The sequence below is a fragment of the Triticum urartu genome, chromosome 5A, assembly GCF_056163025.1.
Source record: "Triticum urartu cultivar PI428250 chromosome 5A, HENAU_Tu73, whole genome shotgun sequence".
Classification (NCBI taxonomy): Eukaryota; Viridiplantae; Streptophyta; class Magnoliopsida; order Poales; family Poaceae; genus Triticum; species Triticum urartu.
In genome coordinates, this window is record NC_141877.1 from 678631321 (window position 1) to 678647409 (window position 16089).

A 16089-nucleotide genomic window follows, 5' to 3' on the forward strand; every position below is an offset into this window, starting at 1 on the left:
GTGAAGATCAGAAAATAATGATACCTGCCATGAGCCTTAATATTCATCGGACCACATACATCAGTATGTATGATTTCCAACAAATCTGTTGCTCGCTCCATTGTTCTGGAGAACGTAGTCTTAGTCATCTTGCCCATGAGGCATGGTTCGCAAGCATCAACTGATTCATAATCAAGTGATTCCAAAAGCCCATCAGCATGGATTTTCTTCATGCGCTTTACACCAATATGACCTAAACGGCAGTGCCACAAATAAGTTGCACTATCATTATTAACTTTGCATCTTTTGGTTTCAATATTATGAATATGTGTATCACTACGATCAAGATCCAATGAACCATTTTCATTGGGTGTGTAACCATATATGTAAACAGAACAACAATTTATTCTCTTACTTAAATGAATAACTGTATTGCAATAAACATGATCAAATCATATTTATGCTCAACGCAAACACCAAATAACACTTATTTAGGTTCAACACTAATCCTGAAAGTATAGGGAGTGTGGATGATGATCATATCAATCTTGGAACCACTTCCAACATACATCGTCACTTCACCCTTAACTAGTCTCTGTTCATTCTGCAACCCCCGTTTCGAGTTACTACTCTTAGCAACTGAACTAGTATCAAATACTGAGGGGTTGCTATAAACACTAGTAAAGTACACATCAATAACATGTATATCAAATATACTTATGTTCACTTTGCCATCCTTCTTATCCGCCAATCACTTGGGGTAGTTCCGCTTCCAGTGACCAGTCCCTTTGCAGTAGAAGCACTTAGTCTCAGGCTTAGGACCAGACTTGGGCTTCTTCACTTGAGCAGCAACTTGCTTGCTGTTCTTCTTGAAGTTCCCCTTCTTCCCTCTGCCCTTTTCTTGAAACTAGTGGTCTTGTCTACCATCAACACTTGATGTTTTTCTTGATTTCTACCTTCGTCAATTTCCGCATTACGAAGAGCTTGGGAATCGTTTCCATTATCCCTTGCATATCATAGTTCATCACGAAGTTCTACTAACTTGGTGATGGTGACTAGAGAATTCTGTCAATCACTATCTTATCTGGAAGATTAACTCCCACTTGATCCAAGCGATTGTAGTACTCAGACAATCTGAGCACATGCTCACTAGTTGAGCGATTCTCCTCCATCTTTTAGCTATAGAACTTGTTGGAGACTTCATATCTCCCAACTTGGGTATTTGCTTGAAATATTAACTTCAACTCCTGGAACATCTCATATGCTCCATGACGTTCAAAACGTCTTTGAAGTCCCGATTCTAAGCCGTTAAGCATGGTGCACTAAACTATCAAGTAGTCATCATATTGAGCTAGCCAAACGTTCATAACGCCTGCATCTGCTCTTGCAATAGGTTTGTCACCTAGTGGTGCATCAAGGAGATAATTCTTCTGTGTAGCAATGAGGATAAACCTCAGATCACGGATCCAATCCGCATCATTGCTACTAACATCTTTCAACACAATTTTTCTCTAGGAACATATCAAAATAAACACAGGGAAGCAACAACGCGAGCTATTGATCTACAACATGATTTGCAAAATACTACCAGGACTAAGTTCATGATAAATTTAAGTTCAATTAATCATATTACTTAAGAACTCCCACTTAGATAGACATCCCTCTAATTCTCTAAGTGATCACGTGATCCAAATCAACTAAACCATGTCCGATCATCACGTGAGATGGAGTAGCTTCATTGGTGAACATCACTATGTTGATCATATCTACTATATGATTCACGCTCGACCTTTCGGTCTCTGTGTTCCGAGGCCATATCTGTATATGCTTGGCTCGTCAAGTATAACCTGAGTATTCCGTGTGTGCAACTGTTTTGCACCCGTTGTATTTGAACGTAGAGCCTATCACACCCGATCATCATGTGGTGTCTCAGCACGAAGAACTTTCGCAACGGTGCATACTCAGGGAGAACACTTTTTGATAATTAGTGAGAGATCATCTTAAAATGCTACCGTTAATCAAAGCAAGATAAGATGTATAAAAGATAAACATCACATGCAATCAATATAAGTGATATGATATGGCCATCATCATCTTGTGCTTGTGATCTTCATCTTCGAAGCACCGTCATGATCACCATCGTCACCAGCGCGACACCTTGATCATCATCGTAGCATCCTTGTCGTCTTGCCAATCTTATGCTTCCACGACTATCGCTACCGCTTAGTGATAAAGTAAAGTATTACAGCGCAATTGCATTGCATACAATAAAGCGACAACCATATGGCTCCTGCCAGTTGCCGATAACTTGGTTACAAAACATGATCATCTCATACAATAAAATTTAGTATCATGTCTTGACCATATCACATCACAACATGCCCTGTAAAAACAAGTTAGACGTCCTGTACTTTGTTTGTTGCAAGTTTTACGTGGTTGCTACGGGCTTAAGCAAGAACCAATCTTACCTACGCATAAAAACCACAACGATAGTTTGTCAAGTTGGTGATGTGTTAACCTTCACAAGGACCGGGCGTAGCCACACTCGGTTCAACTAAAGTTGGAGAAACTGACACCCGCCAGCCACCTGTGTGCAAAGCACGTCGGTAGAACCAGTCTCGCGTAAGCGTACGCGTAATGTCAGTCCGGGCCGCTTCATCCAACAATACCGCCGAACCAAAGTATGACATGTTGGTAAGCAGTATGACTTATATCGCCCACAACTCATTTGTGTTCTACTCGTGCATATAACATCAACACATAAAACCTAGGCTCGGATGCCACTGTTGGGGAACGTAGTAATTTCAAAAAATTTCCTACGCACACGCAAGATCATGGTGATGCATAGCAACGAGAGGGGAGAGTGTGATCTACGTATCCTCGTAGACTGACAGCAGAAGTGTTATGACAACGTGGTTGATGTAGTCGTACGTCTTCACGGCCCGACCGATCAAGCACCGAAACTACGGCACCTCCGAGTTTTAGCACACGTTCAGCTCGATGACGATCCCAGGACTCCGATCTAGCAAAGTGTCGGGGAAGAGTTCCGTCAGCACGATGGCGTGGTGACGATCTTGATATTCTACCGTCGCAGGGCTTCGCCTAAGCACCGCTACAATATTAGCGAGGAGTATGATGGAAGGGGGCACCGCACATGGCTAAGAAAACGATCACGTGGAACAACTTGTGTGTCTAGGGGTGCCCCCTGCCCGCGTATATAAAGGAGCAAGGGGAGGAGGCCGGCCGGCCCTAGGGCGCGCCAAGGAGGAGGAGTCCTCCTCCTAGTAGGAGTAGGACTCCCCTCTTTCCTACTCCTACTAGGAGGGGGAAAGGAAGGGGGAGGGGAAGAAGGAAAGGGGGGCGCCGCCCCCCTCTCCTAGTCCAATTTGGACCAGAGGGGGAGGGGGCGTGCGGCCCACCCTGGCCGCCCCTCTCTCTCTCCACTATGGCCCATAAGGCCCATTACTTCTCCCGGGGGGTTCCGGTAACCCTCCGGCACTCTGGTTTTCTCCGAAATCATCCGGAACACTTCCGGTGTCCGAATATAGCTGTCCAATATATCAATCTTTATGTCTCGACCATTTCGAGACTCCTCGTCATGTCCGTGATCACACCCGAGACTCCGAACTAACTTCGGTACATCAAAACTCATAAACTCATAATATAAATGTCATCGAAACCTTAAGCGTGCGGACCCTACGGGTTCGAGAACAATGTAGACATGACCGAGACATGTCTCCGGTCAATAACCAATAGCGGAACCTGGATGCTCATATTGGATCCCACATATTCTACGAAGATCTTTATCAGTCAGACCGCATAACAACATACGTTGTTCCCTTTGTCATCGGTATGTTACTTGCCCGAGATTCGATCGTCGGTATCTCAATACCTAGTTCAATCTCGTTACCAGAAAGTCTCTTTACTCGTTTCGTAATACATCATCTCGCAACTAACTCATTAGTTGCAATGCTTGCAAGGCTTATGTAATGTGCATTACCGAGAGGGCCCAAAGATACCTCTCCGACAATCGGAGTGACAAATCCTAATCTTGAAATACGCCAACCCAACATTTACCTTTGGAGACACCTGTAGAGCTCCTTTATAATCACCCAGTTACGTTGTGACGTTTGGTAGCACACAAAGTGTTCCTCCGGCAAATGGGAGTTGCATAATCTCATAGTTATAGGAACATGTATAAGTCATGAAGAAAGCAATAGCAACATACTAAACGATCGGGTGCTAAGCTAATGGAATGGGTCATGTCAATCACATCATTCTCCTAATAATGTGATCCCGTTAATCAAATGACAACACATGTCTATGGTTAGGAAACATAACCATCATTGATTAACGAGCTAGTCAAGTAGAGGCATACTAGTGATGTTTAGTTTGTCTATGTATTCACACAAGTATTATGTTTCCGGATAATACAATTCTAGCATGAATAATAAACATTTATCATGATATAAGGAAATAAATAATAACTTTATTATTGCCTCTAGGGCATATTTCCTTCAGGAGGCAGCCACAACCCCGAGACAGAGGTGGACCCACAGAAAAAAGGCACGAGTTTGTTGGTCACCTCCACGCCGAGCAACCCCACCATTATCAAGATCTCACGGAACAAAACATGACCCGAGAGAAGACTGCAACTCCTCGTCGCGGAGACCGTTTTTGGTGGACACATCAATTATCTCTCTCATTGCTTCTCACAAAAAAAATTCTCCCCTGTTGCAACACACGGTCATTTGTGCTAGTAGACTACCTAAAGCAAGTCTATACCATGCCTTCCACGTGCTAGACGGCAAATCTAGGCCTTAGGACTGCCCTATGCTGCTACACGCTACATAGATTCATAAGTCTACCTTAATACATTGAACATTCTTTCAAGAACATTTGATTAAACATGTGGATATTTTTTATGTGTTATGAACACATTTTATATGTCATGAACATTTTGTAAATGTGTGGTCATTTTTAAATGTCATGGCCATATTTTTTGAATGGGATGAACATCTATTAACAAGTGAAAGAATATTTTTACTGTATGCATTTGTTTCAAAAATGTGAGGAACACATGTGTGTGCGTTTATTAATGTTACACACTTTCTAAAATTGTATCGATTTTTTCATATATTTTTCCCTACCCTCATGTGAGTTTCGTATGTTCTATATAGTATCTGTCAAAACCGAGAGTATGTAAGTGTAGTACATAGTATATAAAAACATTTGAGTAATATATATCCTACTTCTTAGGTAGTATGTATTACTTTTTAGTATACTGTTTTACATGTACAAACATGAAGGAAATTTTCAAAATATACAAAAACTATGGACTCACCTGCAATTTTTTTGTATAGCTTGATTTGAAATATATCTTAGATATAGTATATGAACATATTTAGAATGATAAAGTAGTATATCTACTACCACATGATAGTATATGAGACATGTGAGGTAACAATCCTGGGTGGTACGATGGTATTCCGAGCCCAGCAGAGTTTAAGTTCTAGACTTGACACTGGTGCTCGGGTTTTCCTGGATTTATTTCAGTCCTTTCAGCGTTGTGCTTCTAGTGTTAGGAGACGTTCCCGTCGATTAAGAAGCCGTCTGTGGCACTTCGTCAATTTTAAGATGATGTGTTGGCTCAGTCTCTTGGAGGTGCTCATATGATAGGGATGTGTGCGTGCGTTCATAGGGGTGAATGTATGAGCGTCTGCATTTGCACTGTGTTAAAAAAACCATTTCTGCTAAGAAGAAAAGTTATATGAATTTCAAAGGCATATGATAAGATCAAGTGTCCTTTATTCATAAGTTGTCGCTTTGTAAAAGGATTCCACGATAAATGAAATGATTAGATTATGGAAAATATAAGTGACGATCAGTGATCCAGTTTGTTCCTAGATGCGAAAAATCTTGATGGCAAATGATGTTTCTTTCCCTATCTAAGCACATTTTTTTCAAAAATATTTCAAATCTATTATCAAAGTTCACTGGAAGTATAAAGCACCTCAAACATAATAAACAATTATATTGACATTCCAAGATCACTAAATAACCACTACTGCCACCATAATAAGCAGCCGACGCGCCACTGTCGCCACTCCCTATCGAAGCCGGCTTGACCTTGTCGATAATAGCCGGGAAGTTTTCGTGTATGTGCCCCCAAGGAACAGTGCATAGATATGAAGCACCTAACACCAAATCTCGCCACATGACGAGAAACCCTAACCTCAGCATTCCAAGGAAACGGCGGAAATCTACGCTGGAGCTCTGTCGGCTATGTCTAGATAGACGAACTCGAGGAGAATCGAAGCCTGGAAGGCAAACTCGAAGAAGTAGCGTCGCCATCCGAAGTGGCGGATCCAGGAATTGAACTTAGCCGGGGCAGAACATTTGGGTACAAATATTTTGATTGACAAATGCAAGTCCGCTGAACCAAATCACATAATATTCAAATATGAAGCTAGATGCACTCAAAAATTAACATAACCAATGATTTAGAACAGTTCAAGATTCTCGACAACTAGGTGATGTAACCACCAAAAACCACAAAATCAACACGAACGTTATAGAGAACAACTAACATGGATTCCCGTTGCTTGAATCATTCATTCCATGGCCCAAAATGTCCAACTCCATGACTAATAGATGACTACAACAAGTAAACAAGTTGGATATCAATATATGTCTTAGAACAAGTAAGAAAATAGTTTGAAACAATAGATAACAAAAGAATTTACCCTAGGTTGTAAGAATACGAGGAGGGTTTGGTAGATGGCCTCTACGGTCTCTCAAGCTATGAAAATGTTCTATAATCTCTTTGTCCTCAATTCTGGCAAATATATCTCGCTCCTAGCATGCCATCATATCATTCAACCAATCATGAGATATCATATTTCTCAAATATGTCTTTATGATATTCAGCGAATAAAACTCTTTCAACAGATGTTGTCGCTAATAGCAAAGTTACAAATTTGTTTACGGAGTCCCGGATCAGGTTGAATTAGAATAAAAGTTTGCAAAGTGTTATCATAAGATCCCTGATTAGATACTTCAGGTTTATGAACAAGATTTTCTACAATGTTTGCATCAGAGGTTTCAATGGATGAAATGTTTGCATCAGGTTCATGAACAGGAATAGGAGCTTGAGATTCAGTAGTTGGGTTGGTTCCAAAATAAGCAGCAATTGGTTTCATTTTCTTAAAATTCCCTACATACAACATAACCATGTTTAATACTGACCATGTTCAATAGTTGGCTAGAAATTGAAGATCAACATCACAAGGAAATGAATTGGAGTTGGACTACTTGCTGATTGCGCCTGCTGATTTTGCAAACTATAGCTATGCGTTTACATGAGCTCGATGCTCTGTCACCGTTGCCTCCTCCCACAACCAAGACATCTTCTTTTGGTTCGCCCATCCGCGGACGGCGGATCTGGATCAGGTGCTCGGCGGCCGGCGGCTGGTGACTGGCGGCCCGACGAGATGGAGCTCTGTAGCGGCGAGCCGACAACGGCTAGGTAAGTCACGCTGGGAGCTGGCTGCCTGGCTCAATTTGGGGATTTTCTGGGACTGTCTGTACGTGTGCCGGGCTAATTAGATTGGGACTATGGGCTGCTACTGGGCTTGTGTGTGACCATGCAGTCCAGTGCAAATCCCCACATGCATCAGCCCATGTACAGAACGAATTGTTTCGGCTACCTGGGGCGGCTGACCATAGTCGCTCCTACCAAGGCGCCGCCACTGGCCAGCTGTCCAAGCACCGCACCCGCAAGGTCTAAAAAATACTAACCTAAACTACTAATTGGAGTGGAGGCACCAGGAGTCCCCCCCCCCCCCCCCCCCCTAGCAGACAGATAAAAGATGAATCCACAGGCTCGTTGGTGAAATCCAGAGGGAGAGTTTGTCCTGACCATTTAGAGTTTGAGAGTTTGCCCTAGCCGTTTAGAGTTCGAGAAGGAAAACGAGAGGAGTGTCGTACGCAAGCACCCTGATGCATCCAGTGGTGTTTGCACGGAAAGCCTAGTAGCATAGTTTATATATTTTTCTTTCCAAAAAGCATAGATTTTGTGGCTCTCTTTGTCTTTTGTTTTTTTAACAAGGTACATACACTTATCCTTATAAATGTACACACATTGTACCTGTATGAACACCTTCGAGATAGTAAACAGATACAACATTTTAAGATTGATAAAGTCGTCATAGATGCCCCGTAATCGACGAGAACGTATCCTCTCACCACTGAAGGAACATCGCCGAAAAGACTGAAATAAACTCGGAAAAATTGCATACACCAGTGTCATGTTTAGAACTTGAATCCTGATAGACTGGTTAAAAAAAGAACAATCTGAGCTATGCTCAATTCACAATGTAGTTTGCCACAAAGTACTCCTACCACGTCCTCTACAAAAGCAAAATATCCCTTTTACGTATAGTACACAAATGTGTTGGTGAATAGCCGGAGATAGAAAAACATCAGTTGAACCAAGCAGTACTAGTAGGCAGTAGTCGCTGTCCACGAGGAAAGCGTACGGCGGGTCGTCCACCGGCACGTCGCTGAACCCGTAGTGAACTCGACCCTGGTTTCCCGCACGAAGGCCTCTTTCCGATCGATGTCGTACAATAGCTCGTCTCCGTCGACGTGCATCTTCTTGCCCACCTGGATATACCCGTCGAGAAGCAGCCGCGGACTCTAGACCCCTGCGCCTTTGCCTGGGCCGCCGTGGAAGCCGCCGTCGCTACTGGAGTCGCTGCTGTCACGTACGAGGCGGCGTAGCATGTCAGGGTCTCCGACGACCTTGAGGAGGAAGGCGAGCATCAGCTTTGGCCGGCGCTCGGCGCCATATCGCCGCCATGTGGTCATCAGTGGCCCTCTGCTCCTGCTTCAGCCGGCATTAGTAGAAAATATGACTTTTGTCACAATTTAATGTACACATTAGTCCCGGTTGCATTACAAATCAAGACTAATATGAGCATTATTATCAGTTCGAGCGGCTAGGGCGACGGAAAGACATTAGTCCCGGTTTAAATGGGATCTTTAGTCCCGGTTTGAGATACGAATCGGGACTAAAGGGTGCGATGTCCTTTAGTCCCGGTTCATGTCTCAAACCGGGACTAACCTTTAGTCCCGGTTTGAGACATGAACCGGGATTAAAGGGTGCGATGCACTTTACTCCCGGTTCGTGTCTCAAACCCGGACTAAAGGGGTTCGTGTCTCAAACCCTACCCCCTCCCCCCTCCGTGTATCGTCATTTTAGTTTTGAAAAAAACAAAAGAAAATGATAAAAACTTTAAAAAATAAAATCCTTCAAGATGTAGTTATATTACTAAATCTATTAGTTAAGAAAATTAAAAAACTTAAATTTGGACATGTTTTGCAAAAAATGTTATGAAAAAGTAAAACGGCTATAACTTTTGCATACGATGTCGGGAAAAAATGTACGATATATCAAAATGTTCAGCACGAAAATCCGCATCCGATTTTGACTGCCATATGCCGTTTTGCAAATTTTTAGAATCCTCAAATTCTAAAAGGAAAAAAGTTATGCTCAAATTTCTTTTTTTTGGATTTTGGTTAAATCTGGTCAAATTGTGGTCAAACTACTTATTCAAAAAGTACTAGTGTTACTAAATAATTATTCAATAATATTAGTGTTACTAAATAATTATTTCTGTTTTTTTGAATTTTGGTCAAAACTGTGGTCAAACTATGATCAAACTAGTTATTCAAGAAATATTAGTGTTACTAAATAATTATTGTTTTTAGAATAATAGTTTCAAACTCAAACGGTGAAAGTGTGACTTCATGCTCAAGCTAAACTCCCGAGGGTTAATAGGATTGAGATCTTAATATTGTCATGAAAACAACAGGTAAAGACTTGGGAACTAGGGGGAATAGAACTCGAAGTTAAGCGTGCTCAGGCTAGAGTAGTGACAGGATGGATGACCAGCCGGGAAGTTAGACGATTTTGAATGATGAGGGGTGATTAGAGAATAGAGATTATAGATTAAATTGAGCAGTGATGAGGGGTGATTAGAGATTAAATTATAAAATAATTCAGAAATTCAAAAATCAGGAAAAAATTCAAAAAAAATTCAATTTTTTTTCAAAAAGTTTTCTTTAGTGCTACCAACCGGGACTAAGGTGGAGTTCTAAACAGCGGCCACGTGGAGGGCCTTTAGCCCCGGTTTGTAACAGAATCGAGACTAAAGGGGGGGAGGCTTTAGTCCCGACCCTTTAGTCCCGGTTTCTGAATTGGGACTAAAGGCCCTCTAGAACTGAGACTAAAGGCCCGTTTTCTACTAGTGCGGATCACCTCCATGGCCAGCATGGTGCTGCTAATGTCTTCATCCTCATCGTGGCCGCCCTTGCCGCGCCTACCGCTGCGGTGCCGGATGATGCGGGGCAGGAGGTGCGTCTGGGCGCGGAGGAAGAAGGCGTGCACGAACTCCCACCGATCCAGGTCCACCTTGCGAAAGCCATGGGTGTTGAGCTGGCTGACGAAGCTCAAGAAGTTGGAGTGCTTGAAGTGCGCGCGAAGCAGCATCTCCGAGAAGGCGAAGGGGTCGGCGACGAGGAAGCTGTTACTGGCCGGCCCCCACGTGACCACGGCGTCCGTCGCCGGGTCGTCCACCATCGCGTATGTCTTGTTCACCACGCCGCCGCCGGTGCTCATCTTTCACTCGCGACAACAAGCAAAGTAAAAAAAAAATTCTTATGCCACAAATGACTTGTAGTGTGAGAGTGGAAGCTGAGCTGTACATTGAACTGCGGTTCGATACCTTAAGGCACGTGCCTTGTGCCTATGACATGTGGACACAACAGGTGGCTGGCCCATATGTCAGGGACCCAAAGGCATATGTCTTTACGGCAATGAATCTGCGACCGTTGTATATGAAGCAGGGAGGCGTGACAGGACAGCTGCCAAGTACTTCATCTGTTTTAAATTACTCGTCGCAGAAATAGATGTACGTAGAACTAAAATACATCTAAATACATTCATTTCTGCGACAAGTAATTTGGAATAGAAGAGTATTTGTGAACGCATGTCTGCCCGGGAGAGCCCTGCGTGGCCGCCCCTGCCTCATCGGGCCGATATTAAATATACGTGGCCCTGCATGACGATGAATCACCACCCTCTTGTTTTCGCCCTGTCAACGTCTACATACGTTAGTTAACTACTACTACTAATTGTAGAGCGTAGTGTCAAGTCTCGGTAGGCCCAAGTACGTGTCTCTTCAGTGTTGGATGAGCAAAGATAGAAACACGATCTTCGACCTCGATTGTGGCGCTTATCTATGGAGCGTAGGTGACACACTCCTACCAGACCACAAGTGTTAGCAGCTTTCCGTTTCTTTAAGGCCTGTTTGATTCTAATAAGTCACTTGACTTATAAGTCAGGTGATTTAAAACCAGTGACTTATAAGTCACGCTTGTTTGGTTGTCACCTGATTTATAAGTTATCTCACCACACCTTTTCATCTTGTTTTTATGTAAAGTTGGTGTGACCCATGCAAAAAGAGATGACTTATAAGTTTTAAGTTGGGGTGGAGCAACTTATGACTTATAAGTTGGATCTATTTAGCAAAATAAGTCATATTTTCACTTTTTGACTTATAAGTTAATTATTTTTTTGGAATCAAACAGGGCCTTAGTCTCAAAATATTTTCTTGCCTCTTTTTTGACAAGTGAAGAAACAATCTACTGTGTGGACAGGAGACGAACATCCCATCGAGTACGTACGTACAATATCAAAAATGGTTGATGGAATGCAAAATGGATCGGTTCAACTAATGGTTGATGGAATACAAACTAGAGCTGTTCAACCTGCTGAGCTCAGCGCTAATGAATGGCAGCTCCCCTCTCCTCCCCGGCCGGCTAGTTGAATGGTCCATAATTCCTGATTTAGCTTTGTCGCGTGCGGGATGAATGAGACCGACGTGTGACCACGCACGCCGTCCCTGGGTCGACTATACGGCAACGTTGACTCAGGGCATCTCTGACAGTCTGTATGCTAGTTTATTGGTAAAATATGACATGTCATCAACCAACATCTTAATATACAACAATTTTAATGAATTGTATCTAGTTTGCCCAAAAGGATGTGAGATAATAAATAAGATGTTCTCTCATTCTACATTGAAGCTTGTGCAAGGGTGTTGGTTCATGTACATACAACCTTTCTCTCTTTCCTCATTTACTGTATGACACATCATTAAAAATCCTACATAGCAAAGTCTACCAACAATTATCTTACAACCATTGGAGATGCCCTCATCCACCATCATCGGGGTACATGACGACCAACTGCGCCTGGTGGGCCAAAATAATACTACCTTTGTTCAGGTTCACTAGTCTCTCATAATATTTTGAATCAAAGTTTAATCACTTATAATATAGATCCAAGGGAGTAGTTAAAATCATGGTCAAAATATATAACCCAATGTACGGTGGGAATAGTAAATCAGGACAGAGGTAGTACCATGTATGTCATTGATTTTGTGGTTCATATATTGGTACTATGTCATATATGCATGTGTTGTAATCTCTGGCAATCTCTTGAAATAGGTTTCGTTCCGGTATTATAAACGAGGATAGTGGCCCTGACAACCAGACACCATTACGTGATCAGTTCCAAAAAGGATGACAACCTTAGAGTGATCGCATTATGGAGGGCAAATGATGATCTTGGGGAGACCTCTATTGTCAAAAATGAATATGAAGATCTGAAGATGCACAAGAAGTTTGAAGTCTTTGCTCCTCCTCCTCTTCTTCCACCCACTATCAGCCCCCCTCCCCCTCCTCCACGCGATTGCAAGGACATAATTGTGCAGTCTCTCCCTCACCCTCACTACCCCTTCCCCACTATATGTCTTCCCACCCAACCTTTTCATCCAACACATGGTGGCATCCAAGATGCTTGAGTGCATGTGCAAAATTTATGATGTTTACGTCGTCATAAAAAACAATTGACTGTAAAAGGAACTTTGAAAAAGTATACTATTGGGACTCGGTTTTATCTTTATGCCTAAAGCTTCTCGAATATCCAAACATCATGAAAATTTGCACGTTGCTTGCGGACTCGATCATCTTCAATGCCAATTTTTTTTCAATTAGTCTTTACTACTCCCTCCGTTCCTAAACCTAAGGGCTCATTCGGTTTGAAGGAAATTAAAACGAAGCAATTAGAAGTAGTATAGGAATCTTCTAGGATGTCACTTGCCAGCCTTGGGATTTCCATTGCCTCGTTCCTACGCAAAACATGAGGTTTAAGTGAATGTATAGTTTTCTCCAAAACATAGAGAATAAGTAAGTATTCCTAAGAAATTCCTATACTAGTTTCCTACAAACCGAATGCATCTACATAATTTTTTTCTCTTGAATCCCATACCCATATTGTTCCTATGAAAATGCACCAAACCGAATAAGGCGCATCTACATAATTTTTTCCTCTTGAATCCCATTCCATATTTTTCCTATGAAAATCCTCCAAAATGAATAAGGCCTAAGTCTTTTTAGATATTTTAATATGAACTATATACGTAGCAAACGGGTGAATCTACACTTTAAATTATGTCTATATACATCCGTATGTAGCCCATAGTAAAATCTCTAAAAGAACTTATTTAAAAACAAAGGAGTATCATATATGAATTTACTGTTCATCAATTGTAGACGAGCCCGGGCTCAGATGTAAATTACCGCATATTTTGTAGCTTCGCTTGTTCACATAGTAGTTTACCACAAAGTACTCCTACTACGTCGTCTATAGAACAAGCCTCCTTCTACGTACGGTACACAAATCACCCTCCGATCGAACCAACTCAGTAGCCCGTGTCCACAGGGAAAGCTTACGGCGGGTCATCCACCGGCATCTCGCTATATCCGTCGCCTCCCGTGTAGAACCCAGTGAAGTTGACCCTGGGTTGCAGTGGCCCGCCAAGTCCATCATTCAGCAAGTATGATTTTCCGTAAATATTCTCGAAAGATCCGGTCTAGTTCTATATGAATACTAATAGGGGATAGGATCAAAATTGAAGCAACTTGTTATATTTCAAGCAATGGACGTATAATTTATGGCTTTCCCATAATGATTCAAAGACACGAAGGATAGTGAAGATTCGACGGATACTAAAGATTCAGATGATTTCTATCAGGTGCATAAAAATAAAATCAAGATGTGATTTGAGGGCCCTGGAGATGTTAAGGCCTCCTTTGATTCATAGGATAGGAATAACATAGGAATATGCAGTTATAGAAAATGAGATGACATGTATCTCAAATCTTATGAGTAGGGATAGGAAAAGAGATGTCTTTTGATTCATATCATAGGAATTTTTCATTGAGTCTAGACTAATGTTTATGCTCCTTTGAAATGTGAGGGATAGAAACTAGTCATATATAGGAATACGAATCCATTCTTATGAACCAAAGGGCTCTAAAGAAAAATAATCCTATCCTACAGAATTCATATGAAATGCCTCCAAACCAAGGGAAGCCCAAGTTTAGACTTTAAAGTGTTTTGATGTAACATTAGAGTTTTGTCAGTATTTTTTTTTCGGGCACAATATTTTTTGTTGGTTTCTCTTAGTTTAGTTTCTTTGATCTGTATAATATTCTTATATGGTTGGTTATAGTCTTTGATTTGGTATAACGGTTTAGTTCCTTAATTTCTTTTGTACAACCTTCCTTTATTAAAGAAAGATACATTATGAAAGTGGTTCTGATCTTCCATGACGCCCTCAATTTCATTTACGCTAAAAGGAAAGTTTTATGTTTTTCAAAGGCAAATGAGAAGATCAAGTGCTCTTGTTTATTCATAAGATGTTGTTTCTAGAAGGATTTTGTGATAAATCAAATGACTAGATTATGAAAAATGTAAGAGATCACCAAGCAACCCAATTCCTAAATCCAAAAATCGTCATTCATGGCAAACGAAGTTTGTTATCGTACCCAAGCACCCTGATTCATGACCAGTGGTGTTTGCACTGTATGATAGTACCGAAAAGCTAGCATTTATATATATACTTTTTGAAAAAAGCTTAGTTTTTACAGCTCCCTTGTTTTTCAACATTACAATCACAGGCGCTCATACAGACACATATACTCATTCTTATGAACACATACTTGACACCTATCTATATGAGCACCTTCAAGATACTGAACCGACACAATATCTTCATCTCACATGGTGCTACTAGTGTCTTCAGCCTCCCGTCGGCGTCTTCCATGCCACGCTTGCCGCCACTCCGGCGCCGAACGATGCATGGCAGGAGGTGCGTCTGGCCGCGGAGGAAGGACGCGTGCGTGAACTCCCACTGGTACGGGTCGACCATGCGGAAGCCGTAGGTGCTGTGCTACCGGATGAAGCTGGAGAAGTTGGAGTGCTTGAAGTGCGTGGCCAGCAGCGCGCGCGAGAAGGCGAAGGGGTTGGTGACGACGAAGCTGTTGCTGGCCGACCCCCACGCGACCACGGCGTCGGTGGCCGCGCCGTCCACCATCGCGTACGTCTTGGCCATGAACGGCTCCACCATACCGGCGCCGCCGCCGCTCCCCGAGGACTTAATGCCGCCGCCGATGCTCATCTAGATGTGAAATAGTCCAAACCATTTCATTTATGCTAAGAAGGAAAGTTCTATGTATTCCAAAGGCATACGAAAAGATCAAGTTGACTTTTTTTAACATATTAAATGTTGTTTCTAAAGGAATTTCATGATAAATGAAATTATTGGATTATGAAAACATAAGAGGTCAACAGGCAACCCAATTCCTAGATCCAAAATAAATGACTCATGGCAAATGAAGTTTGTTTTTGAATCGAAGCACCCTGATCCATGAGCAGCATGCTTCCCTTGTTTTCTAACACAAGGCACAGAGACCCTCATATACACTCACAAACACTCATTCTATAAATGTACATAAACACATCAGATCTTTACGAGAAACTTCAAGATACTAAGCTAACACAACATCTTTGATATTGACGAAGTAGTCATAGATGTGTCGTAGTCGACGAGAACGTCTTCTCTCACTGAACATACATACCAAAATAAACTTAACACAGCGCGTACGCAAGTGTCAGTTTAAGGCTAAAACCTTGAT

The 16089-nt window shown here is 42.0% G+C and overlaps 1 pseudogene; it reads right to left on the minus strand.

The window, feature by feature from the left end:
* Positions 1-8679: 8679 nt before the first annotated feature.
* Positions 8680-15572, minus strand: LOC147974068 (heat stress transcription factor C-2a-like; annotated as a pseudogene).
* Between the last annotated feature and the right edge of the window lie 517 nt (positions 15573-16089).